The 27,794-nt window shown below is 38.5% G+C and overlaps 1 pseudogene; it reads left to right on the plus strand.

The window, feature by feature from the left end:
- Positions 1-10,035: 10,035 nt before the first annotated feature.
- LOC107541094 (PCI domain-containing protein 2-like) lies at positions 10,036-10,912 on the plus strand (annotated as a pseudogene).
- Positions 10,913-27,794: the final 16,882 nt, after the last annotated feature.

A 27,794-nucleotide genomic window follows, 5' to 3' on the forward strand; every position in this document is an offset into this window, starting at 1 on the left:
CTGAACTTAAATGAACTTTCTTTCCTTTCTTCCTCTCCTTGCCCTTGAACCATGCACCAGGAGGAGTTGATCACATAGGCAGATTTGCTCCAAGAGTTTTTCAATTGGACATTTTCTATATATTCTAAATATGCTTGGCTATATTTAATGGCAAAGGAATCTAGTAACATGTCAATATTTTTAAACGCCTGGCCCTAAAAATATTCTGACAGTGTTAATTTCATCAGAAAGCCAATGCTTTGTTTCCCTTCTTACTATGTATAATATATATAACTCTGAATCCTAAAGTTAACCTATAAGATTAGCTTGGTTTAATTTATTACATAAGTATTGTTACTTATTGATTGAAATGACATTTTGACTATCAGAATTTGTAATCTGTACCATTTTCCTTTATTTGTCTGGGAAATCTCAACCCCCTTCAGGTAAAAAAAAAAAAAAAAGTTTCTTATTGCCTGTTGCTCTGCATATAAATCACGCTGGACCTGCTTACTCAAGTTGGGCTATCCATTCTGCATATTACAGTTACTTAGAAACCTGAAAAAATATTAGAAAAGAACTAAGCTTTTTTTTTTTTTTAAACACAGAGTGTAATTTAAATGCATAATTACTGGGATTTATATTTTGATATATATTAAAAACATTTCAGCATTTCTAGAACATTCATATTCAAGTGCTCTTCCTTCCAAATTATTCATCAGTGATGTCTGCAAAACTAAAAATAACATTTGGACTTGATCAGTTCTGTCAACAAATGAAGCATGTAATATTTAAGTATTCTGACTCCATTAGAGTTTGCCTTGCCAGCAAATTATAGTTTTAAACCTATTTGGTGTGGGGGGGCATCAGGGGAGGAAAGGGCCTTATTTATAACTATTGAGCACTAAACAAATTCTTTCAAAAAAATACTCATTATAATACAGGAAACTGAGTAGGTATTTCAATATTTTTTTATCCATATCCTAAGATCTTTGATAAATCCTCAATTTACAAACTCTGCCCGATGACAGAGATATGTTGCAGGGCATTTAGCTTGGGTCACTTCCTCCTGGCAAGGGTCAAATTTGTAGGAGATACTTCCTAATCACTGATTTCTTTACCTCTCAAGACATTCCTAAGAGGTAATTACAAATCACCCTAGCCCATTAAGACACATTAAATCTGTAAATAAAAAATTCTACTACATAGAATCAGGAAATAATTGTACTCTCCACACTTAAAGTTCCATGCAGACATTCTACATAGTATAGAGGATATTTCCTATTCATGAGTCAGATATAAAATAGATTTTTAAGGGAAAAATTATAATAGTAAATCTTCTGACCTCATTGTCTAATATCAATATATGTATTATTTCAATAACTTTGACATAAATCTCCTAATACTATCAAGTCCTAGTATCCTCCATTCTAGTTTAATTTCAACCCATGACATGTTCCAAAGGCCATACTTGTAGGGATGCTCTCTTGCAAACAGCTTAGTCTCTGTTAGCTGGCACTCACTTGGATGATAATTTCCATTTTTGTGATGGAGACTCTCTTTTTTGAACAAAGGTGTCATGCAGTCTGGAAGGCATACAAATGAGTCATAAAACACAAAACCATCTTACAGGAAACAGTCAAGCATTCACCAAACAGGCACTGTGGGAACTGGCCCCCTGTATATATATATTTCTTTTATTTTCTCTCTTCTTCCTTCTCTCTACTCCCATCACTGAGCAAATCACTCTATTACAAAGGCCATGAGTACCTTCAGATATGAGGAGTAAGACAATAACCACGTGCCCTACCTGCACCAACACCCATACCCACATCCCACACTTTTTAAAGTCATCAGAAGACAAATTCGATTCCAGACTCTGCCACTTTCTTGTGTGACTTTAGGTACATCACTTCCTTGAACCTTCTAAGCTGCAGTATTCTCTTCTGTAGAAAAGAGCAAATGATAATATTTTGTCCCATCTTCTTCAAAGAATTGTGGAGGAAGTTGAAAAATGTATAATATGAAAGCTTGTTTTGAAAGTATAACTATACAAATATTGTAATACAGACACATGATGAGGCAAATGTTACTCTGAAGTTAAAGAACTCAGAGTAACATTTAGGGCCATATAAAAGAAATGTAAAGGAAATATAAAAGAAATATAAAAGAAATTTTTAAAAATATTTTATAAAACATTTTATCTTATTAATAAAACTTCAACCATATATTATTACACTCCATGTTATATATGTTTGCATGTATATTGATTTATTTGATAATTTAAAATATTTTTAGTTTTCAATGAGCTAAATTAGAAAATCTTAATAGAAATTATTGAGAATCTGCTGAGTTATTATTATGGGATTATTTATTATCTTCTGTGTAAAATTACTTCAGTTGTATATGATTCTCAAGAAAGGAGATTCATTAACTGTATTCTTGGTTTTCCTATACTCTCAGGATATTAACTTGAGTACTATACAATTTATTAATGGTCTAGTTTTTAACCAGTATATTGAGTATACTGAAATTTCCACTTAAATGACATAGCATTTTAAAATTCATCCTGGTGTTATGTTTGAGATTTTAATATGTTCTTTATTTCCACTTTCATATTACTAGCCGCTTCAGCTCATCTTGCTTATTAGGTGCAACCTAATATTAACTTAACTGACAACCAAAATGCCTCATCCACAATTTCACGTCTCTCCTTAACATCCTTGACTTCAGCTGATCCTACACTCAGGCACTGGCAGTACCTTTATTTATTATTAGAAAATTTCCCTTCATAACAGACCAGTTAATTACCAATCTGACACTCAGAACACTTTTACCCAGCTGCAATAAAGAGCTCTGCAACAACTAGAGGCAACCCCATCAGTTACTGCTTTCAACAAACACAGGGAATTTTAGATAATTTCAAGTATTTGACTCATTTTACTCCAGCTAGGTACGTGTGCATGTGTGTATGTGTGTGTGTGCATATGGGCACTGCAAAATATACCTCCAAGACTTTGTGTGGGAGAAGCAGTTTAATGATCCCTCCAGAGCAAAGTGCGGGATTTGACACATGTCAATTACTAGCCAGCGAACACTCTGCTTTACCTAATGGGTAAAGTGCAATGGCAGCTATCGTTCAAAAATCTGTAGATTCCTTTTTGTTGAGTTGATGTATTTACTAGAGGCAGCCTTTGTTTTATCAAAACTAAATTTTACTTCATTAGAATATACCCAATGGTTTAGCTTCCATTCCTATAAGCTCAAACAAACAAAACCCCAGCAAATAATAAAAATACTCTTCATATCAAGCTTTACCTAAAAGATACATCTATCTGACCATTTCTCCAGCTTTTGCTTATATGCCACTATGCTTAGTATTTTTCTTTTAAGGATCAATGATCCAGTTGAGTCTGATTTCAACTTGAGGCCATCCATTAGAGAAAGTTAAGAGGCAGAAAGGGGTCAGCCCTTTCTGTCTCTATTAGTCTAGGTAGCTTTCGTCTCTAATGGAATCCTTTCGATAATTATTTCATACTTCTGGCAAATCTTGATGGACTCCATTCACCTCAATGCTGTCTCTGCACATCACTCAAAAGCTTCTATTAGGACATCTTTGAGAAACCTCCTTTTTGCTTTATACTCAAATAAAGGAAGTAAAAACCTGAACTTTCAAGAGGGGCCATGCTTTTCAGTGCAATCAGAGTACTTTCCAGTCTGAACAAGAGGCATCAGTTATTCTTTCTTTTGAAAGCATTTTGACCAGGTGGAAGGATTTTAAAAACATACACAGTACACACATATTCTAATCCCATTCAAAGCCACAGAAAATAGCCCTTGCCTGTGTTTCCCAGTGATTAGAGTGTCTGCCAGCTGGTACTGGTTCGATTCCTGGTCAGTGGAAAAAATATCCTTGGGTGAGGATTGACAACAACAAAAACCACAGAAATATTTTTATACTTATTTGCATATGGCTTTTTTTTTTTCACTCTTAAAGTTTAGAAAATATGAGTTTTATTGCTCAATGATAGCACTTTGCAATGGGAAAAAAGGATCTGACCAATACCATAACAATATATTATAGTTAAATGCTACGATCAAACAAGAAAAATCAGGTTATAATCTGGAACACTCACTTATTTTTGAAATGCATCACACACCTCCTTTAAAATACAGATTTTCTTCCTAATTGTATTTTGCTTAGTTACTTAGAAACATCAACTTTAATTCCCTAAGCAGAAAACCGCTGGATGACAGGTGAAATCTGGTTAAGGGTGAAGGCCACTGTGAGCTGTACACAGAACAGCTAATACTCACTCGAGGAATCAAGTGCTGAACATATTCAATGATTACAGTTGCCACTTCTTCACTAGACTTACTCTAAACAGAACTCTGGGCCCGGCCGGCGTGGCTCAGTGGTTGAGCATCGACCTAGGATCCAGGAGATCACGGTTCGATTCCCGGTCAGGGCACATGCCCAGGTTGCGGGCTCGATGCCCAGTGGGGAGCGTGCAGGAGGCAGCCGATCAACGACTCTCTCATCACTGATGTTTCTATCTCTCTCTCTTCCTCTCTCTTCCTCTCTCTGAAATCAATAAAGATATATTTTAATAAATAATAAAATTAAATAACTCTGGGTCTTCTTAGAGCAGGGAGGAGCTCTCTTTTGGCATCTAATCACAGTGGAGAGGAAAGGAATAAGCCAGTACTTATTCAGAACCTCCCACCCCAACACTTTTCACAAAGGACTTAGGTGACTCCAAACAAAAACAATGTGAGAGCTACATTTGCCAGAGGAAGGTAAGGCATAAGGAAAAATAAAATTACATGGCAGCATGGAACAGTCTGATGAATCTCAGAGGGAAGGAGGGGGGACAGGAAGAGATTAACCAAAGAACATATATACATATATGCATAACCCATGGACACAGACAATAGTGTAGTAGGCCTGGGTGTGGGTTCAATTTGCATTTCCTTGATGGCTAATGATATTGAACATCTCATGTTCTTATTTGCCTCTATATCTCTTCTTTAATGAAGTGTTTCTTCATGTCTTTTGCCCATTTTCTAATTTGGTTTTTTTTTTTTTTGGCTTTTTTATTCTTTGTTTCTCGCTGAATTTTGAGAATTCTTTATATATTCTAGATTCAAGTTCTTTGTTAGATATGTAGTTTGCAAATACTTTCTCCCAGCCTGTTGGTTGTCTTTTTAATCCTCTTAATAGAGTTTTTCACAGAGCAGAAGTTTTTAATTTTGAAAAGTCCAAACTATCAATTTTTTCTTTTGTGGATTATCTGTACAGTTGCCTATATAAGAACTCTTTGCCTATTTCTAGGTCCTAACGATTTTCTCTTATGTTTTCTAGTTTTGCATTTAAATCTATAATTCATTATGAAATAATTTTTTATAAAGTGTGAGGTTTATGTCAAGATTTTTCTATTTTATTTTATCTTTTGCCTTATGGATGTTCAATGATGTTCCAGCATCATTTGTTGAAAAGACCATTCTTCCTCCATTGACTTGCTTTTGCACCTTTGTCAAAAATCAGTTGGGCATATTTGTGTGCATCTATTTGGGGGTTCTCTGTTCTCTCATACACTTTTGTTCAGTTAAAAATATATCATGAAACTCTTTCCAACATTTTCAGTATCATTTTACCTAAAGCATGCCACTGATTGGACATACTATGATGTATTTAATCACTACCATTTTGGACATTTAGGTTATTTTTAAATTTTTGCTAACATAAACCACCTGCAGTGACCATCCTTGTAGCATAATCTTTGCATGTGTTCACGATAATATCTTAGGATTTCTAGAAGTAAACTGTCTCATCAAAGGGTATACGTAGTTTTAGAAAATGAACTAATTTGGGCAATGGTTAGAGCACAAACTATTTTTTAAATGTATGTTTAAAAACATATGTATGTAAAATAAACTTAGGTATAAAGGGAGAAGAGGTGAATGGGGTAGGATTACCATAAAGCTATTCATTGCTATTCATGCAAGATTCATTGCTTTTTCACGTCTGTTGGAAAATCAATGAGTGAGTTGGATTTCTCAGAGCAATCTGCTTCAGGATGAAGGTGGACTTCTTCTACTACCTTCCCGAACGTATCATCACATAATTTCTTAAATGCCAGATACTCTGCAGAGAGAGCTGGATAAATGTGCCTCAGGAACATTTAACTAGCCCAGTACAGTGCGCATACCAGATATTGATGCAAAATATCTCTGTAAGCCACAGAATTGAACAGGAAATGAGGGGAGAAAAAGATAAATCTTGGCTTTGTATATGTAGAAAAGTCTACTGAGAATGTAGTATCTGTGTGGGGCCTAAGGTTGGCTCAGACAGATGTAACATGGAAAATGACATTTCAGAGAGAAATAAGAGGATGGTCCCCAAAAGTGATTCAGTGAGTTTGCATGTTTTGGAGAAAACGGATGGAAATAGTTTTGGAAAGGCAGGATCTAGGAGGAAACTGGAATCTCAAGTAGAGGCAGGTGGGTTATATTCAAGCGGGGAAGCTTTTGAAGTTTTGACATGGACACAGGTCATCAGAGCTGCCCTTTAGAAAGATCATTCTGGCTATAGTATTTGAACAGCCTGGAGTGGGAGAAAGACCACAGGCAGCAAGTCAGTTGAGAAAGCTACTACCTAAGTCTAGGAAGAAGAAATTCAGCTTTGAACTTTGACAGAGGCAGTGGGGGCGGATTAAGGTTTGTGAATTTACACTCCTAGATTCACTTCCAGATGATCTCAAGGAAGGTTGGGGGCAGAGCATTTGCCTGGAGGAAAGAGAAGAGCGCATCACTGCGTGAGTCACATGTTTTAGTTCAACAGTGATGTGAAGTGATAGAGAGAAGATGCTGGAGTCCACGGTGGTTAAGAGCAAGGATTCTAGTGCTCAAACGCCTAGGTTGTAACCCCATAACCTGAATTTACTAGCTGTATAACCTCTAGAAAGTTTTCTCAATTGTAAAATGGGGATGGTAATAGCACCCATTTCATAGTACTGCGGTGAGGGTTAACAAATTAATACATGTCAAATGCTTCCTCTTTTGTTATCATTATTTGTGAACTGCTTCAAGTAAAGAAGTTTGCAGTTGCATTTTGGATCCTGACAAGGTCCTCTTGTCTTGGGTGGAAAATTAAGGAATTAGGGGAGCAGATGAAGAAGAAATGTCTAACAACAATGCTTCTTCCCTCTAATGTGCAAAAGCATCACCTGCGGATGGAGATAAAATGTAGATTGTGATACAGGTGGTCTGGGGTGGGTCCCGATTCCTACACAGATCTCAGCTGATGCACAAGGATCTGACAGCCCCTTCACTGCTTTATCCATCTCTCCTTCTTACCCCCAAGATCATCTTGAACTTTGGGTCTTAGGGGTATTCCAGCTTTTATTGTCCCAACATTGTTTTCAGGGAAACTTTCCTTCACATGACAATAATTATAAAATGATTCCTACCATATATGCCAAGGGCTTTACATTCCTTATCTCATATCTTCGTAACTCACTGAGTCAGAACAAGGTGCTATGAATCTCATTTTACTGATGAGGAAACAGAGAGGGCACGTGACATGCTCTAGGCCATACAGCTCACAAGCGGCAGAGCTGGGATTCAAACCCAGGGTGTCTGATTCTCAAACCAGGCATCTTCTCAGACCTTATGCTATTTTCCAGGGGATTTGCTTCCCAGGGAGACTCCAGAGGACAGACGAAGAAGTCAGAAAGGAAAGAACAGGAGGGTGTGTGCCCTGCTTCAGGCTGTGCAGTTGCTCAGGTCTCCAGAGCAGCTGTGTTACAGAGATCTCTCATGGGATATTATAATATCTGAGTTCCCGGATTTATACCTAACCTCCTGCACCACCCCCATGCACAGAGTCTTATTCACCTGGATCTTGGCTATTCTTCAACAGGATCTTTTTGGGTAAGGTATTTCCCAAGAGCTTTAACTCATTTATCAGGATAGTTTATTAAAAAGTGAGAGAATTCTGATTACTAAGTAAGAGATACTAAGACTATAAATCTGGGAAGTGGTAAGATGACAAGTCTAAAATGCACATACATTTCTATTTTATCTGCTAGGTCCATGAAAAACAATACCTTTCCCTTACATGTTAGCTTTCGGCATCACAGTTAGTTTACATGCATGTACTACTGTGTGGAGGGAGGGTGCAACAGAGGGAAGCATCCTTCTCAGGGCCACAGGATGCAGTTTCTAAGGAGATAAGATATGCACTCAGAAAAGGTTAGATTTGGGAGATCAAATGAGCAGTATAAAAGTCAGTTTGAGTCTAATGCTCCATCCTCAGCATCTCATCGGATCCTAAAGACAGATTTTCATAACTCTATCATAGCACTTACGAAGTTGCATTACCGTTTGTCTATTTCAAGTCTGTTTTTCCCAAAACAACTTTCCAAATTTTAGTTTTTCATATATTCCCTTAACTATTCTCCTCAGGTCTATAAATGTTGAATACCCTTTTCATAGCTTTTTGTTTTACCTATAGTATGTATTTACCTGTTTTATAATTTAAATAAGTTTTCCATTAATTCTACTTGTTTCTTTAGTTAAATAAATTAATTTTTAAAAAGCTTCCTATCGCTCCCATGACTGAAAACCATATTCATTTAGACAGTAAATAAAATAACTAATAATTGAAATTAAAATATAATCCACATTAAAGTCATTGTATATACTTTCTTAGGATATTTCTTACTTTGAGGAAAAGCTGCTGGGGAGCACGACCCAAGGGCAAACTGATTTCTGTGCCTTCAACATTTCCCTAACTTCCTAGTCTTCACTTAACAATGAATCAGTGAAGGCGTAAATGCGCCATGGGCATTAATATGGGTAGGAGGTGCCTTTGGCTGGGAATAATCAGGGATGATTTTTATGGGGAATATAACATTTAAGCCAGATCTGTAATTTTGAGAAGCAATTGAACAAGGGACAAAGGGATATAAGAACATTCCAAACATCTGCTACCTAGATACAGAAGTGGTAAGATTTAAGGCAAGTCCAGAGAAATCTTGAATATATTAATTTTACAGTGTCAGATTCAGTAGATATTAAAGGGCCACTTCTCCCAGGGACAGGGCTCTCCTCTACCAGAGAAGTGACTAATGGAGGGACTTTGAGGTCCAGGGAGAAGATCTGTGGAGAGAATATTCATGGGTGGGGATCTGAGAGAGAATATCAGCACACTAGAAATCATAGTACTGGAGAGCTACCTCAGAAATGAGCTTCATGTTGCAGCTCTCAGATGAAAACGGCATAAACCAGTGAAGTGTACACTTCCGAAGACAGTAACATGCATTCTGAAATCCTAACGTAGAATATACTCCAGGATATTCTCAGGAATGTAATTTCTTTTTTTTTAATTTTATTTTTCAATTACATTTTACATTCAATATTGTTTTAGGAATGTAATTTCTGATTCAACCCAAATATCTACATTAACCATAAGAATACACTCTCCCACTAGGAGGAAAACAATTTAAAACCTATGAAATTGGCCCTGGTGGTAGGCACTAGCAAGGTAAATCACTATCAACCAGTACTTGCTGCAGGTCTACAAAGCAAGCAACACCTAAGATGGGGCATCCTGTGTGGAGCTGGTGTATTTTAAGCATCCTCATGTTGCCAACCTATAGCCTCAGTTGGCCTCTCCAGAACAGAGGTGTCAACAATTTTTTGAAAACCCCCCCTTAGGACGAAATGTTTGCAGCTCAGTTACGGTGCGCTTGCGCAGCAGGGAACCATGACTTCATAGATGCATACAAATGCCAGACTGCCGTTGCCCAATCATTCCTACAGGCATTTCAGGGCCTCAGAGAAAACTGGGCTCTGCCTGTCATGTATGCAGTGTCACTTTACCTTTGAATATTTGCCAAAAATCCAGATCAACAGTTGGTAAAGAAAGGAAAAAGCAAAGTTGGGACAGTTGGAAAAAGCAGCTGAATTGTTGAGCTGTTTCTGCGTCTGTGCCAGTGACACTCGTGCTGGTATAGAAGATTCTAAGAAGGGGGGGGGGGGGGGGGGGCGATGTTTCTGGTGAATCAGTTATTCAAGATTTACTTTAAGATCAACAAACTCGCCCAGCTGGGCATGGCTCAGCACTTGAGCATCGACCTAGGATCCAGGAGATCGTGGTTTGATTCCCGGTCCGGGCACAACCCCAGTCAAGGGCGTACAGGAGGCAGCCGATCAATGATGACTCTCTCATCATTGGTGTTTCTGTCTCTCTCTCTCCCTCTCCCTCCTTCTCTCTGAACTCAATATATTTTAGAAAAATCAACAAACTCCATTTGTGCGAAGCCCTCATCAGAGCCAGTGACAGCTCAGAAGGTGACCTACAGGTACTAAGTTGGATAAAAGGCCATGCTCTATAGTGACTTTAGGCAAGCTGAGGAGTACCTGTCCTTTGCCTCTGAGCACTCGTATCATTTAAGTCAGAAGAAGAAAAGGATGATTCTGATATATTTACTGCCAGTAAAAATGCTGTTGTGTCATATGCCAACCACTGAGCTTTTGAAAAAGTATCATCTCATGCAGTTTGCTGAAGTCACCAAAGCTGTAAGAGAAGGCAGTCTCCTTGTATTGTACGTGGCTCTGATGAAGCACAAGACCTTTTTTATTTGCTGGGGTATCTTCCTTATCCTTGAGAAACTGAAGATCATCACCTACAGGAATCTTTTTAAGAAAGTGTATTTGTTACTCAAAACATACCAGTTATCTCTGGGTGCTTTTCTAGTTACTTTAAAATTCATGCAAGTGGAAGAAGACATGACATTGAGGAAGTCCATGCCTTCTGGCCAACCTGATACAGATGGGTTACATTCAAGGCTATATATCACATCAGAATCAGAAACTAGTTGTTAGCAAGAAAAACCCATTCCTTCCGCTGTCTACAGTGTGTTGAACAGTCCTGAAAAGGAGCATGTTCCTCTAGTTCTTTGCTGCGCTGATGGAATCAGTTCTTTGCCGTGACATTACTCGCTACAGCTGGAATTTCTTTGGGGCTCTTTTCCCAGGGATGTTGAGACTGAGTTTGCCAATATACACAGACACCTTGAAATCTCCTCATCATTTATAACTAATATTGACTTCACAGAGACCTGGAATTCCTTTTTCAGACTTTTCAGATCCTTCCTTTGGCTCTGGAGTGCTGGCAAAACTTCTGTGAAAAAGGCTCTTTCTCCAAGGCAGCTATAGTTTACTTCTCATAGGTCTTAACATATAAATGCATCTTTGCAACTTTTTATAGAACTCTTTCTATTAAAAAGGCATCCTGAATTTATACAGATGGCATATTATTTATTTATCTTCTGGGATACCAAAAAAAGAAAAGAAAAACCACACACATACACACCAATAATCTAAGAAATTGTCTCAAATTACATTCAACTGGTTATTTGTCCCCATTTGGCCAAGCTGCTCCCTAGGCTATGATTCCCTAGAAGGTTTATGATAATGAACTGTGCAATAAATAAGTTTAATAAATGTTCTTTTGTCTTAGCCATGGGCACATGTTCTTGCAAAGCATTAACATAAAAACAAAGCATCAATCCTGATAGCCTTGCTTACCCCTTGAATGACACAACTTCCCACCCCACTGCAGGCTCACCACACAAGGTTAGGGTTTTTTCATCCACAGCCCCTGATATGAACAATTAGACAAGGCCTTGTGTGCCTTCAGCACAATTTGGAACAGCCAATAAAATCTGTTACTATAATGCTGCATAATAATGGTGGAGGGAGAGATAGAGATTTGGTTTAGATAAGAATTTCTAAAAAAAATTTTCACAGGATGCAATTTAAAAAAAAGAAAAGAAATTTAACTAGGAAAAAAATTGAGCCAGGGAGATGTATTTAATTAAGAGACAGGAGCTATTAACTGGATAGAGAGTGTAAAGAAGCCTTCCTGTGCTGCAAGGGGACTGGAGTATGTGACACAATGAGTCTGGGATGCCTCTAATTCTTCTAATTCAGTGGTAATGTCCCCTTCTGCACATACAAGTACAGAAGGAGCTCGGGTACCCAACAAGTCAAGTGTTTGCAGATGCCTCAGAATTAGCCACCATTTAAGAAACCCACCATCTTTCATAATGAATTCCCTACATGTCATAATAAGATCAATTGAAAAGAAAAGATTTTTCTGTTACTTCTTTGCTATACACATCCTCCCACCTGTATGTTGGATGTTTCAAACTACCAAGTGCTGAGGGAATTTACCCAGGCATGTTATTAATGCCAGCCCACCACTGCATGAACACAAATAAGCAAGATTTGGAGCACTTCAAAACTGACTGCCTAATTTAAAATTGCTTCAGTGGAGTTAATCAATATTTATTTACTTTTTTCTAAGAGATGAAGAAGTATATTATAGCACTGATTTCATCATTTATATGTTAAGAAAGAGTACAAAAGCAGTGTAATGGTTCCAACAATAGGCTTTGGAGGCATAAATATCTGGATTATAAATACTTATGAACTGTAGCCTTGGACAAATTACCCAGCATCTAACCCACAGTTTCCTCAGCTATAAAATGATGATAAGACTAGTTCTTGATCCACAGAGTACACAGAAAGGATATGTAAATAGCATAGTCCATACACATGGCAAAAGCTCCGTAAGTATTTTTATTATTATTACTTCTTAAAATTTCTTTTCTGTGATCTTATTTTTCTTCTTTGGTGGGAGATAGAAGCTGTGGTACTGGCTGAAGCCAGAGTTGTAAACTCTGAAGCATAATGAGACCAAGCAGGTAATCTAAGCAAGAAGTATGAGTCAGGATGTTCAAAAGTTTGAACATGAGATTCCGGTCAAGATGGTGGTGTAGGTAAATGTTGTAATTGAATCTTTCCACAACCACATCAAAATTACAACTAAACTACAGAACAGCCATCATTCAGGACTGTCTGAAATCTGGCTGAATGGAAGTCCTACAACTCAGGATTTAAAGAAGAAGCCACATTGAGATTGGTAGGAGAGGCAAAGAGGCAGAACAGGCTGGTCCCACACCCATGCATGGTGGATAAAAATTGGAAGGGATATCTCAGCTGCAGAGGTCCCCCTGAGGAGTGAAGGGTCTCAGCTCCACACTAGACTCCTCAGCTCAGGGTTCCAGTGCCAGGAAGAGAAGTTCCCATAACTTCTGGCTATGCAAACCAACAGGCATTGTGGTTGATGGAGTCCCAGGCAGTTCCTCTTAAAGGGGCCATAAATGGACTTATACGGACTCACTCTCTTTGAACTCCAGTGCTGGGGCAGCAGCTCAAAAGGCCCCAGGGACATTCGGGGAGAAAGTGAATTGTCTGGCATCTGGGTAAGAGCTTGAGAGGCAGCTTTCTGCTAGACAAAAATGCTGTCAGAGGCCATCGTTCCTTTTCTGAGCCCTTCCTTCATGGAGCCTGCAGGTGGATGCGATATCTAAGACTCCATCAACCTGGTTCACACTGTTCACCCCATCCTGGTGATTCCCTAAGACCCTGTCCCACTCAACTTGTAGACCCACCCAAGCTGTTTTCAGTGTTGTTGTTGTTTTTTATATAAATGGTCTGTCTTGGCTTATGTTTCAGAATAAAATCTCTCAAACAAGCAACATCTGGCCTCAGCATGCCTCATACCTCTTGCTAAGTGCCCCCAGGCCCTGCACTAGCAGCAGCGAGCCTTGGTTCACATCTGGGCCTCTCCTAGGCACCTCTAAGCCCAGCACAAATAGCTGCCATCTGCATATCACTTTACAGCTCTTGCTGGATGGCCCTGGCAAGAACACAGGTGGTGGCTGACCTTGGCATGCACCTCCTAGGAGGTCCTAGAGCCAGGGCACACAGTGGAAAGCTTCAGACCACATTGAAGTACCACCCAACCACCTCCACAAGCAACACACTCAAAGGGCAGACTCAACAAGCACAAGAGCCCTGCTGAAGTAAGTCCTGCTCTGTCGGGTGGGCCTCTGAACAGTTGATCCTCCATTGTAGTCAGTGGTCACAGCAAGTCCTTACAATTGATCAGCCTGGGAGTAAATCCCTCCCACTGATATGACAACAGCAATCAAGGCTCAACTACAACAGGAAGGTGTACACAGCCTACACAGGGGGCACACCTGGAGGATTCAGCTTGGGTGATCGGGGAGGCTATGTCACTGGACTCTACAGAACACCTACTACTTAAGGCCACTCTCTCAAGCCTGGGAGACATACCAGTTCTACCTAATACATAAAAACAAACACAAGGAGCCTGCCAAAAGGAGGAGACAGGGGAACATGTCCCAAATGAAAGAACAGAACAAAACTCAAGAAAAAGAATTAAACAAAATGGAGATGAGCAATCTACCAGACACAGAGTTCAAAGCACTGGTTATAAGGATACTCAGAACTCAGTGAGAACTTCAAAAGGGACATGGAAGTAAAAAACAAAAAACAAAAAAAAACTAGTCAGTGAATAAATGTGAACATCAGATACATCCATCATGAATGGTATGGTCTTTAAAACTCTTGAAGTTTAAATTAATAGTTATATTTATTCCTTTTCACTGTCTTTTATTGACTGATTGATTCATCTCCTCTTTCATGTATTCATTAAATAAACATTAACTGAGTATTAAACGGCAAAAAAAAGAATCAGTCAGAAATAAAGGATACACTAACTGAAATCAAGAATTATTTTCAGGGAATCAACAGTAGAGTAGATGAATCTAAGAATCAAATCAGTGATTTTGAAGATAAGGAAGCACAAAACACCCAATCAGAAGAGCAAAAAGAAAAAAGAATCCAGAAATGTGAAGACAGTGTAAGTAGTCTCTGGGACAACTTCAAGCATACCAACATTTGCATTATGGGGATGCTAGAAGGAGAAAAAGGAGAGCAAGAAATTGAAAACCTATTTGAAAAAATAACGTCAGAAAACTTCCCTAAACTGGTGAAAGAAATAGACATACAAATCCAGGAAGCACAGAGAATCCCAAACAAGGTGAACCCAAAGAGGCCCACACTAAGACACATCATAATTTAAATGCAAAAGTTTAAAGACAAAGAGATAATCTTAAAAGCAGTAAGAGAAAAGCTACAAGGGAGCTGCCATAAGACTGCCAGATAATTTCTCAACAGAAACTTTGTAGGCCAGAAGGGAGTAGCAAGAAATATTCCAAGTGATAAAAAGCAAGGACCCACAACCAAGGTTACCCAGCAAAGCTATTATTTAGAATCAAAGGACAGATAAAGAGCTTCCCAGATAAGAAAAAGCTAAAGGAGTTCATTGCCACCAAACCAGTATTACAAGAAACATTAAAGGGTGTTCTTTAAGAAGAAGAAAAAGATAAAAAATATGAACAATAAAATGGCAATACATACATATCTATCAAGAATTGAATCTAAAAAAACAAAATAAATGAACAAGCAGAAATGAAACAGACTCATAGATATAGAGAAGATTTGACAGTTGCCAGATGGGAGGGGAGTTGGAAGATGGGTGAAAAAGGTGAAGGGATTAAGAAGTACAAATTGGCAGTTACATGTAAAGTGCAGCATAGGGAATATAGTCAATAATATTTTAATAACTATGTATTGTGTCGGATGGGCACAGGATTTATCGGGATGATCACTTAGTTATATGATGCCTAATCACTGGGGTGTACACCTGAAACTGATATAATATTGTATGTCAGCTGCAATTGAATAATTAAAATGATTTAAATTAAAAAATTAAAATAAAACTTAATTGAAAAAGAAAAAACTGTAAACTCCCCCAAATGAGCATCCATCCATTCAAGTAATATTTAATCCTTATGGCATATGAGGCATTGTGCAAAATTCTGTGGAAAAAGCATTTAGGAACAAGATTCATTTAAAAATTATGAAATATAAGGCCATTATGAATAGGACAGCAACCATAATAATTACAAAATAAGATAAAATGTGTCATTGCACAGGGAATATGAAAGGAGGTTCAAGCCCCCCCCCCCGCCCCCCCCCCCCCCCCCCACACACACACACACAAATTTAAGAGGCTGAAGAATTAAGTTTCTGATTGGGAAGTGTCAAGGAAAATATAACATTTAAATTGGATCTTGAAGAATAGCTAGGATTTTAACAGGCAGAGATTGAAGATGGAAGAAAGAAGAGGTTAAGGTGAAGGACATAATTGCAGATGGAAGAAACAGCATTAGCCAAGGAACAGAAAATAACGTTAACTTGGAAGAGTGAGCTGTTCAGGAAAGCTATAAAGTAGGATGCATTTTGGGGAATGTTCAGAATTAGGGGAGGGTAATGTCACAGAGGCCAAGAAAAGAGAGTGGTAAGAAGTCAACATCTCAAATGACGCATTACATTGTGAAGGTTGGAGACAGAGGAAAAAAATGCTTGGATTTGTTATTTAGAGATAATTTTAGTGGCGTGATCGGGGCAGAAGGCACACTACACAGGGTTAACAAGTGAGTGGTGAGAACAACAGATTCCAAAACAAGCCAGTAACTTTGAAAAAGAGAAAGTAGGCTAAATTAAGAGACTTAAAAAACATGATAGCCTGATACAAGTATGATCCTATATTGGATATAATTTTGGGAAAATCAGCTATAAAAGATATTTTGGGGATAGTTGTAAAAAAAATTGAATAAAGATTGAGTATTCCTTAAGGTACAATCTTACTATATAATGTGGGGATTGTGACCGAAAAAACCAACCAACAAACAAACAAAAACAGTTTATAAAACAACATGCATTTACACTCATGTTCACAGAAGCATTTTTTATAATAGTTAAAAGGTAGAAGCAACTCAAATGTCCATGGACAGGTGAATGGGTAAACAAAATGTGGTCTATACATACAATGGAATATTGTTCAGCCTTAATAAGGAAGAAAATCCTGTCACATATTACAACAAGGATGGATCTTAAGGACATTACGCTAAGTGAAATAAGCTAGTCACAAAAAGGATGAATGCAATATGATTCTACTTGCACTGTAGTCAATTACATAGAAACGGAAAACAGAATGATTGTGAAGGGCTGGGGAGAGGGATGTGGGGAGTTGTTGGCTGACAGATATAGAGTTTCAGTTTTGCAAGGTGAAAAAGTCCTGGATTTTGCACAATAATGTGAATATATTTAACATTACTGAATTGTACACTTAAAAATGGTTAAGATGGTAAATTTTATGTTATATGTATTTTACCACAATTACAAAGTTTTTTAAAATAAAAGTTTGAGCCTTAGTGATGCATGGCAACTGACTATTCCCTATGTTAGCGAATATTACTGTAGCACATAGGTCAGTGTCTGACCTAACCAAAGGGAATGGAAATTGTTGGTGAGTTTTCCAGAAAAATCTGGATTCTTTAAAAATGTGAGATCTCCCAACTTTTAAACAATGGCAAAGATTCAATATACTGTGAATTAATCTATTTCTTTTTTTTAACTTAGCAGTGGGCAGATATGGAAAGGGCAAACAAAATATGTGCCTATGTTGAATTTAGCCCATGAGCACCAGTTGGCAGTCTCTGTATTAAAAGATGCTAAAATAAAATGAACTCAAGTTATCTCTGAGAAGTCATTCTAAAATGAGCTTGAACCCTGGTAGCAGAGGAGTAAGTTATTATGCTTTTCTTCCTCACTCCCCCTGGGTTTTTATCAGTATTTATTCCCTTTTTTGTCATCCATCCGTCCATCCACCCACCATCATGAAACCTGTATAATGAATTACTGGGCGCTAAGGAAGATTCAACAATGTTATGTCAGGGAAGGGGGTGAAGATAGAGTGAGTATAATGACGACAGGAGTGGCTTTAAAGAAGTGCAAACAAACCCTCCTAGTTTGAGGATGCCTGCTCCCACCCCTTCCCTTTCTTTACTCCAGTCCCAGGTGTCTGACCCCACCACTTGCTTGTCCTACATCAGTCATAATCCATACCCATCTCTTCTCTGGAAGACTCAGGCTCAAAGTCACAGTAATTACGGTTCCTTGTAGAAGAAAATATTTAACAGAAAAATGGTGCTAATTCCAGCGGCCATTATTTCTATTTCTTCCACTGTATTTAAGAAAACTTTCCATCAATTTCCTTTACTAGGTTGCTAAATTTGGGGTTAAACAATAATAATATTTAAATGTGTACTTTTTTTCACTTATGAGATCATAAATAAATTAAAAAATCAGCAAAGAAGGATGGGAAGAAAAACCTGAGAAGTTAGACGTAGATCTGAGTTCAGGTGCTGAATCTCTTTATGACCCTGGTAGGACTTTAGGGAAGGGTGAGATGAGGCTTCGAAGCAAACAATCTCTAAAATCTCTTCCAGCTCGAACAGCAGTCACAAAATTATGTTCCTTACATCTTTGGACTCATATATAAAGTTTTGCTCAAATATTCGGTAGGTTGTATGTATAGTGGTAGATTGAGCATACTTACCTGCACAGCAGAACGAGGCTCTGAGGGGAATAAGAGATAAATGAAAACCCTGCCACCCCTGTGCTTATACTGATGTTGCCACCTTACCTTTAAATAGCCTGCCTGGCCAGCAAAGCATTTCCTTAACCATTGCATTATTTGATCATTTTATTGGAAAGGAAAACAAAGTTCAGAAAGGTAAAGAGAACTTGAACTCATTCGAGGCTGCACAGCTTGTAAGTGGCAGAGCCTGGCACACAATCTTCTCCCTGGACACTTTCCCAGTTAGGAGAATAAATAAAAGCCACGGCCATCCCTCAGCTGTGGCTGCCACCTCCACCACTACAATTAGTGTAGGTGGAGCATTTACGATGTGCAGGGAACCATGCTAAGTGTGTTATATCACATTTATGATCCTGTTTAATCTTCCCTATACTCTGTGGGAATGGGTAATATTATCTCCATTTTACAGGCAGACGAAGCTAAGAGAAGCAAAGTAACTTGTCCAAGGTCATGGAGATAGTGCTGAAATGAGGAAGGATTAAGAATTATTTCTGTCTGATTCCGACCTATCTCAATACATGAACTTAACAAATGTAATTACAGTGATACCAGAAGAGGAGAAAAGGGTTGGGGAAACCTAGAAAGGCTTCCAAGAGAAGGGATATTAATAAGTGGGCAAGACTTGGTAGACAAAGATGGTCCAAAGTTGCAGAGGCTGAAGGGGCCTTTTCAGAGAATGGGGTCTGCCCAGCTGGTACAGAAGAGAGCAGGGTTACAGAGCCCCACGGTGCACAACTCCAGGGAGCACCATTCATACTGCTGTATGGTTCACCCGTCTGGAGATACAGTCTGCAGATGCATTCTATCCTGTAAATGATGCCCTCAGAGTTCTGTCATGTGGCAGCCTCGAGAGAAGCTAAGTAGATTGACTCTAAATTAAGGAGAGCTTTAGATGCTGTAGCTGATTTAATCCAGTTGGTAGTGAGGAATGTATTAAAATTTTTTGAGTGTCCTGGAAGTTGGATGACCACTCTAGACATATTCATATAACAGTGGGATTGGACAGAGAAGAGAAGAGGCAGAGAGACTAACTAGCAGGCTTCTGAAATAGTGGTAAAATCTAAATAAGCATGGAGGAAGGGAAAAGCAAAGAGGAGGGTTTTGACCTGAGAAGCATTATCAAAACAGACTGACCTTGCTAACTTAATATACATATGAAGGAGAGAGAAAAATCATTAACTTTCTGATTTGGGGAATTTAAGTGACTATGAAAGTGGATACCAATGTGAGACATATGAAAGTCAGGAGAAGAATCATTTGTGGCCAATTTAGATACATTAAGATTTTTCTTTTTCATTAAATGTATTGGGATGACATTGGTTAATAAAATTATGTAGGTTTCAAATGTCCAATTCTGTGATACATCATCTGTATATCGCATTGAGTTTTGATGAAAGCAGATCATGCCAGTAGAAATATATCTGGAAGTGTGTGACTGGACCTTCTGCAAGTCCTAATGGCTGAGAGAGAGATTTTGGAAGTTTTCCAAACCACCAGAAGAGTTGAAATCATTGGGAACTTATCATGAGTCTTGCTCCAGTGATTTTCTTTGGGCAAGTTTCTGGGACTGAGATGAAAACCCTGTCTATGCTGCATCTCTTTAAATGGAATATGTAAATCCATTCTGGCGTAGAGCTTCTCCACCACCAATACAAATTACCCATGCAAAAGGCAGTAATACATACCAATAATGTCCACAAAATAACTTAATTTAAAAACAACAAAATCTTCTATAAGGTACAATGACATAAACTTCTGCAAAGCATATTCATAAATATTGATTAAAGAGATGGCATACACCAGATGGTGGAACACCATGATTCCTGGATTCTGTAATGTAACAGCAATTACTATAAGGGGACAGTCTTAGGTAGAGAATTAAATTGAAAGCCAGACTCAAAATTATTTCTGCAATACTATGTTTTTACCTGGTATTACATAGATTATTTCTTTTTGTCTTCTAAAAATTTTACTTAAATTATAAAAATAATATAACAGAATTGTATAAAATCTGGGGGAGAAAAGGAGAAATGACCCATAATTCTCTGTAATTTTTTCACATTTACATTTTTATATTGTTGTCATCATTGGGTGCATAGGATTATGTATCCCTATTTTTCTCTCTCAATATGTGCTCTTTCATATTTTCCATGATGGACTTCATAGCTAGCTATGAAATGGTCATATAACATTTCACTGAATGGATGCACCAAAACTGAGTCAATTTTATGGTGATGGGAATCTAACTTATTTACACTTCTCAACACAAACAATGCCATACTCAATGTTCTTGTGCCTATTTTTCTATATTTTGGATTATTTCTATGAGTTAGGCTGCCATAAATGAAATTACCAGATCAAAGAAAACCTGCATTATTTAATGTTTCTTAAAACATGTACCAGAATTAATCTTCCAAATTTCACTCTGATTTTCCCAGGTACCAGCAATAAATGAGTGCTACTCTACAGCACCTTTACTTGCTCTAGATATTATAATTTTTAAGTTGCTAAAAAATGCAAGATCTTGTTTCATTTTTATTAAAACCTAAATCTCTTTTTAAGCTATTTTCTCTAGTAGCTTTGAATGTGGGTATGTAGGTGTATATAAACCATTATGTTCTTTCATAAATGCAGCAATGTGGATGCATTTCTATCTAAAATTCCAGTCAGGACAATGGTGTACTTAGTGCACACCTTTGGAGGTTTCATGGCATATTTTGACATTTTAAGTGTATTCATTCAGCCTTTACTGACACTAGTCTATGCCAGCCTCCACAGCATACACTGAGATACAAAGAGTAACAGACAAGGAAGGACATCACCAGCACGAGGACAGTATTTACAAAGGAATGCTGTGTGTGACAAATATTATGTTTTCAGAGAACTATAGTTGGAGATAGAAGGCACTGTATCACTTATCTATTGCTGTATAAGAAACTACTCTTAAATATGCCTCCAAGCAACAATGCTGCGATATTTCTCATGATTGCGTGGGTCGGCTGGACAGGTTTTCTGCTAGCTTTGGCCAGGTGCACTCATGTAGCTGCACTCATCTGGAAGGCTGGCTTGGGCTAGGTTCAGCTGGGATATCTAGGATGACTGGGCATCTCTCTCCAAGAAGTCATTCATTCTCAAGAGGCTGGACCAGGCTGCACTCCTTCATGGTGCCAGCAAAGGTTCAAGAGGGGATGCCCCAGTGAGTAAACACTTAACAAACTTCTGCTTGGCTCACATGTGCTAATGTGCTAGTGGTTAAAGCAAGTCACATGGCCAAGCCCAGGCTCAACAGGGAAGGGAACTATTACATGGACCTTGGGAGGTGTGCTTCTTTGGGATTCCTTAGAGAAGCCATCTCTCAGAGTTACAATTAGGACCAGGAGCATTGTACTGAATACAGATGCAGATCGCTACAGCCTCCATGTGCTAAACTGGTTTAAGGTTTTTTTTCTTACAGATTCTCAAGAATGACTGGAAAGTTTTTAACAGTTTTGAAGGTGTGGAAGGTGTGTATGTGAAGGTGCCATGCTCTGCTCTCTAGTTTTAGAAAGCTGACTAAGGAGGAACTGCATGATATTAGACATGAGATCATTAGGACATAACCAAGACCATCATAGTGGAAAGATCATGGAGAGAAGGAAAAATAGTTGAGAAATATTTATTAGTAATAACAATTGTAAGATTTACTGAGCAGCAACTATGTGCCTTTACAACCCTATCTCACACATCCTTATAACAATCGCTTTACATAGGTTCACTTAACTCTATTTTATAAGATGAGGAAACAGGCTAAACAGTTGGTTAACATTCATATGTATTTAAGGCAAGTCTGTGGGAGGCTTAGGGTTCAACCCACCATCAGCTCAGTCATAGATTTCCTCAATCTTGCTGAAGAATGGAAGGCTAGAAACAATGAGTGGTGAAGAGGTCAAAGTGGCTGATAAACCAGGAGAGGAAAACGACATGCTCTTCTCTCATATTTATTACTCACAGGGTTACACTTGGAGGGAAAAGCAGGTGTCTGGTTGGTGGATGCTGGGGTCAAGCGAGGAAGGGGAAATGGGAAGGGCAGAGAGAAGGACGGGATGCTTGGCATCTTTGGCAACAACACCGAGGGTTTCTGATCACTGCTCCAATAACAGTAAGCTATGAGCACTCAGGACTTATTCTGGGGAGAGAGAGCAAGTCAAGAGAGTTATTGGTATGATGCAGAGAAGATGGATAATGAAGGGCAATTTAAATTCTGCATTCGTTTGGTAATTTTTTTTAAACACCAACTCCCTCCCTCCCCTCTTCATTTCTTCCTTTTAACTGGCTCTTTGTGGGTGGGTTACTCTTCTGAAATGCCTACTTCCTTCCTCTTTTGTCTTTCTGTCTTGGTCCCTGGGGAGAATGGAAATTAGCTAAGTGTGATGGGTGTTCAGGAGGCAGGCTTTGGTCCTTGGCCAAGAGAGAACTAATTCCCCCAAGAGTAGCCAAAAGTATCAGCTTCACAACCACCCTTCTTAGAGCTGAAAGGGTTTCTTTGTTGTTGTTGTTTTTTCAATATTCCAAACCAGGGCAGTTGCAATTTGTTTTAAGAAATCCATGATTATACCCAAACAAGTCTCTCAAATCAATTCAAATATCAGTTAATGTGTATTGAGCTGTGGAGAGGGAAGTAAGATTGGAGACACACAAAGAAAAATAAAACAAAGCCTTTACAATGAGTGTCCAACTTTTTGGGGGGTGGGGGGGGGGGGTGAATCTTGCAGCCAGAAGTTATAACATGTAAACAATAATCATAATGTAGAGCAGACTGAAATAACTGCTGGAGGTATGCACCTGGTGCTGTGAGGAGGCAGAGAAAAGAAACTTTCATGGGAGAGAAGTCACTTCAGCGAATCTTTGAGAGATGAAGAGAAGGGGCTAAGAAGGGTGTTCAAGGCAGAGAGCACAGCCTGAGCAAGGACACAAACTTGACCAGTAACTGATGTGATTGGCGAATGGCTGGATTGTAGGGGTTAAAAATTACAAATTTTTGGCCAATGTAAGAAATCTCAGGATTTTCTGAAATGAGCCCAATTTTTCCTCCAATAAATTGTCCTCTGAAACATTGTCATTCACTAAAAAATGTCAAAATATCACAAATCGTAGATTATTTTCATCTTGATTAGTTATATTAAAGCAGTGACTTCTTTGAGCCTTACCACTCATCTACCCCTCAGGGATTTAGCAAAGGGGTCACAAAGGGTAACACATTAAACTACATTCAGCAATTATTTGTCATCCGCATGAATTGTGCCTGGCACATAATATGTGCTTAATAAATATTTGTTGCCTGGGTGAATGAAGGCATATGAGCCACGATGATGCCCTAGTCTACACCACTCTACATTACTCAGAGACCTGATGGAACTATTAAGTCACTTAGTGTCACCAGATGCATCTGTCTGGGTAGGCTGGGTTATGATGCAGTAACGAACAGGTCTAAAAATCTCAGTGGCTTAACATAATGCAGCTTATTTCTTGCTCATGATACATGTCCAGTGCAGGTGAGTAAGAAGATCTGCTCATAACAATGACTCGGGATACAGGCTGAAGGGAGTTCCATCTTGAATCAAGCTTCCATAGTCATCAAGACAGGGAAACAAGGATGAGGCAAATCCTCCACTAGCTTTTAAAGCTTTCATCCAGATGTACACAGGTCACCTTGTCTCACGTTTTATTGCCCAAAGCAAATCGTGTGGCCAGATCTGACTTTAAGGACAAGGAAGAGGAAAAGAACCGCAGTGACCACCACACTGGGTAATGCACGTGGTTGGTCCCTTTAACCCAGCATTCATCTTAGAAGGAAACAAAATAAATGCAATTTTGAGAATGAATACTGTAAAAACACTATTGCTTCTGTGTGCATAAGCAACTCCTATACCAGATTTTGTGTATAAATAAAATTATGCCAACTTTTTCTCAACAGAATTATCTGCTAGTTTAGCAAATCACAGTATTTGCCTTAAATGACATAAAAATTTCAGCATTATTTCCATGCTAATGGCAGTCCATTTGGTACTTCTTGCCTCTTATGAAATGATAGCATTTACTCTAAAAACCTTGTTCAGTCATTGAACATCTTGCAGAAAATTTAGCTGGTATAGAATATGCCTAGTGCTTGTACTAACATTTTCTATCTTCTATTCTGACACTTATTAGATGATTGCTTTAAAGCTATTCTTGAAGAGAGGACTTGAAAGAGGAGAATGGATCAATCACTGTTTAGCCTGCTAGACCCTCTTTGATGCACGGTAACCAAAAGTCATTCTCATCACATCACAGAAGGTTAGGTGAGGCAAGCCTGTGATCTCAGCTGAATTCTTAATACACGATATGCTGTCTAGTGTCCCCACACAGGGGATGTAATTCAGTTTATAATAAAAGCTCAGCGCCCTTATTGCTGTTACTATACACAGCAGACGTACTATATACCATCTATTGTATTTTTTTGGATGAAAGAAAAGGTATTAGATTATGCCCTGACTGGCTTTCAAAGTCTACTTAACCAATTCACTGCTGCTCATTAGCATCTGGGTGCCCTAACGGCAACACCCTGGGCAATTCCTAGCCTTCCTCACATATCTGACCTCCATAAGACTACTGTCCCCTTGTGGTGGTGAGCAAATTACGTTCATTCCGTGGTAAACATGAGGCTGTTTTCAAAGGACTTGGGACATGCTGGCCATCTCATTGTATTACCCATCAATTGGAATCACAGAATAAGGTAAAATAAGGTCCAAAGGCAGCTTTGTGTATTGACACACTTGCTGGAAGAAATGCTCAATGGCTGAGAGAGTTCATAGGTAACCTAGTTTCTCATCCTCTCGGCCTCTTGCAACGATAATGTACTTGCCACCTCAGCAGACATATTATATAATCAATACTTGATGGCCATTATTGCTGTTGGGCATAAAAAATGCATTCAAAGGGCAGGAGAATCTTCTGGAGACATTCATTCTGTCAACCAGGGCAGTCCTGAGGGAGGGTTTTCCTCCAGATGCAGGCAGCCAGAGGAAATGTTGACAATGTCAAATGTCAGGCAGTTTCTAGGGCAGCCATGCACTGTGGGTCTCTTCCCTCCCCCAGCAGGCTCCAGGACATAGGACTGACTCTCACTGATGGATCAAAGAAGCCATTTAGGGAGTCAAAATATTTCCTTTACTGTGTTGTTTCAGAACTTTCCCCTAACCCCCTAATGTTATAAAGAGCAGAGATTGAGCCTCTCTATTGCTGCAACCACACTAGTTAACAATTGGACATAGGAAGTTAAAAACACCAAATCAAAAAATATCCTGGCATTGAATATGTAGGAATATTTTTTTGTTGTAAATATGCCTAAGAGAATTTGATATTGTTCAGCATCTCTCACCTAAGGGCTATAAGCTACACTGCCAAATGGAACTAAGAAAAACAGTTCATTAAAAGATTATTTATGTTTCAAATCTCAAGAGACATGCTCTGAATTTGATTTTTATTTGAGAAATGAGAGAAATAGTTGATTTTTCCAGAGATTTTATGCTTATTTTCTGAAGGCTCTGAGTAATTCTGTACAAAGCCAGAATTAGGCCGGGCTTTCCATGCCCAATAGAGCTCTATGCTAAAAACATTAGAAATATGTTGATAGAACGTATCTTATTTTTGTTGTGAAAACTACAACCAGGAGGAAATATGGAGAGAATATGGAATGAGAACAGGCATGTTAAAATGCTAACAAAGAAACCTCCTTGCTAATCCTACTGCCCACCCCCCAAAAAATATTCAAGTAAGCATGCGGATTTGCAATCAGGCTGCAACAGGGGGGTCAGAGATCAAAAATAAATGGTGGGCCACAACATGCAGAGCTTTTAAAAAATAATGTCACATTCTTTCATTCTCAGCATAAGAAATGGGCAACTTGTTCAGGGCAAATAATTGTTTGAACTGAGGATTTTATTATTAATCTCTGAAGACTGCTGAATTTAGGGTCACAGTAAGGGTTGATTAGGTACAAGGTGCATAAAGCTCTCCTCTGTCGATGCTATTGAAAGAAGCAAGTAATTTAGATTCAGAATTGGTCTTGGATTGAAGCTCACTCCATTACCGACCATTTTCAATTTCAGCTATACAATAAACATCAAGCTCGGCAAGGAAATTAGTACATTTGGTAATGTATTGGAAGAGATGGGTGGGTCTTTGACAAGATGACACTTATCACCAAAGCTTCAGTTAATGAAACCCTTGAGTGGTATCTGCATTTGACATATTTTGACATTTTCTGAAATCACATCCAGCATTTTTTCCCCCCACAATGTTCTTCTTTATGAGAGAAAAAAAAAAATCCATCTATCTTTAAAATGAGTACTGGAGTACTGCAATATTATTGGGGGGAAAAATTAAAGAAATGCTGCCTGCCACTGACAGGAAGAACAGGGTACTTTCTCAAAATCCGTGAGAAGCAACAGATCCACAGGATAAATTTTATTCAAGTAAAGCTCACAATGCATTTCCAGGAGAAGCTGCAGGTTTAAATAGAGCATGTTTTTTATCATTCATTCCCTGAAAGTACCTTTTACTGTAAGATGTGATCTCATTAATGCGACTACAATTTACATTGCTGGGGGGGGGGGGTGGAATTGCCAAGTTGGGGTAATTATTTCCTGAACAAAATAGTTTTCTATCTTTTTGTTTGTTTGTGTTTTTCCTGCAAGGAAACTGCTTGTACCTTAGCAAAGATGGGACTTTCAAAAGAGAAAATAATGAGAGAGAACAGAAAAGGAAGACCATATACCAAAAAGAAAAAAAGAAAAAGAAAAAAAGTTGAGAAAGGAAAACTACAGGGGAAAATAAGGGTACAAAATAAATAGGGGAAAAGCAGATAAAAATGAAGGCATCAAGAATGAATAATTTCTGGCCCCAAACTAGTTACGACTAGGTTACAACCCATACCCTCTCACCAGAGTTCTCACGTTTATGTATAATTAAATGCTATTTTATTGCCAACTGGCCTAGATAATGAAAAACCAGAAAAGGAAGAAAATGCTTCCAAAGTGACCAAAAATTTTGGTTCACACATTCTGAGGAGTGGTTTTTGTTATTTACTTTTTAGTCGCCTCTGAGAGCTGGGTGAAATTATTTTGTATTCGGATATTTTCAATCTCACACAGCTCTATTGTTCACGCCACGTTTTCACCCAGTGCTGGGGAACAATGTAACAAAAACACAAAGCACTCTGGGGGGGGCTTCCCGAACCTTAGGACCAGGGTGGCACTTGCAGTGCGGTAGGCCCAGCCGGGTGGTCTCTCTCATGCATCGTTTACCCACCACGAGGAGGAGGTCACCTTGAAGTCTGAAATGG

This window comes from Miniopterus natalensis, chromosome 6, assembly GCF_054644295.1.
Source record: "Miniopterus natalensis isolate mMinNat1 chromosome 6, mMinNat1.hap1, whole genome shotgun sequence".
NCBI lineage: Eukaryota > Metazoa > Chordata > Mammalia > Chiroptera > Miniopteridae > Miniopterus > Miniopterus natalensis.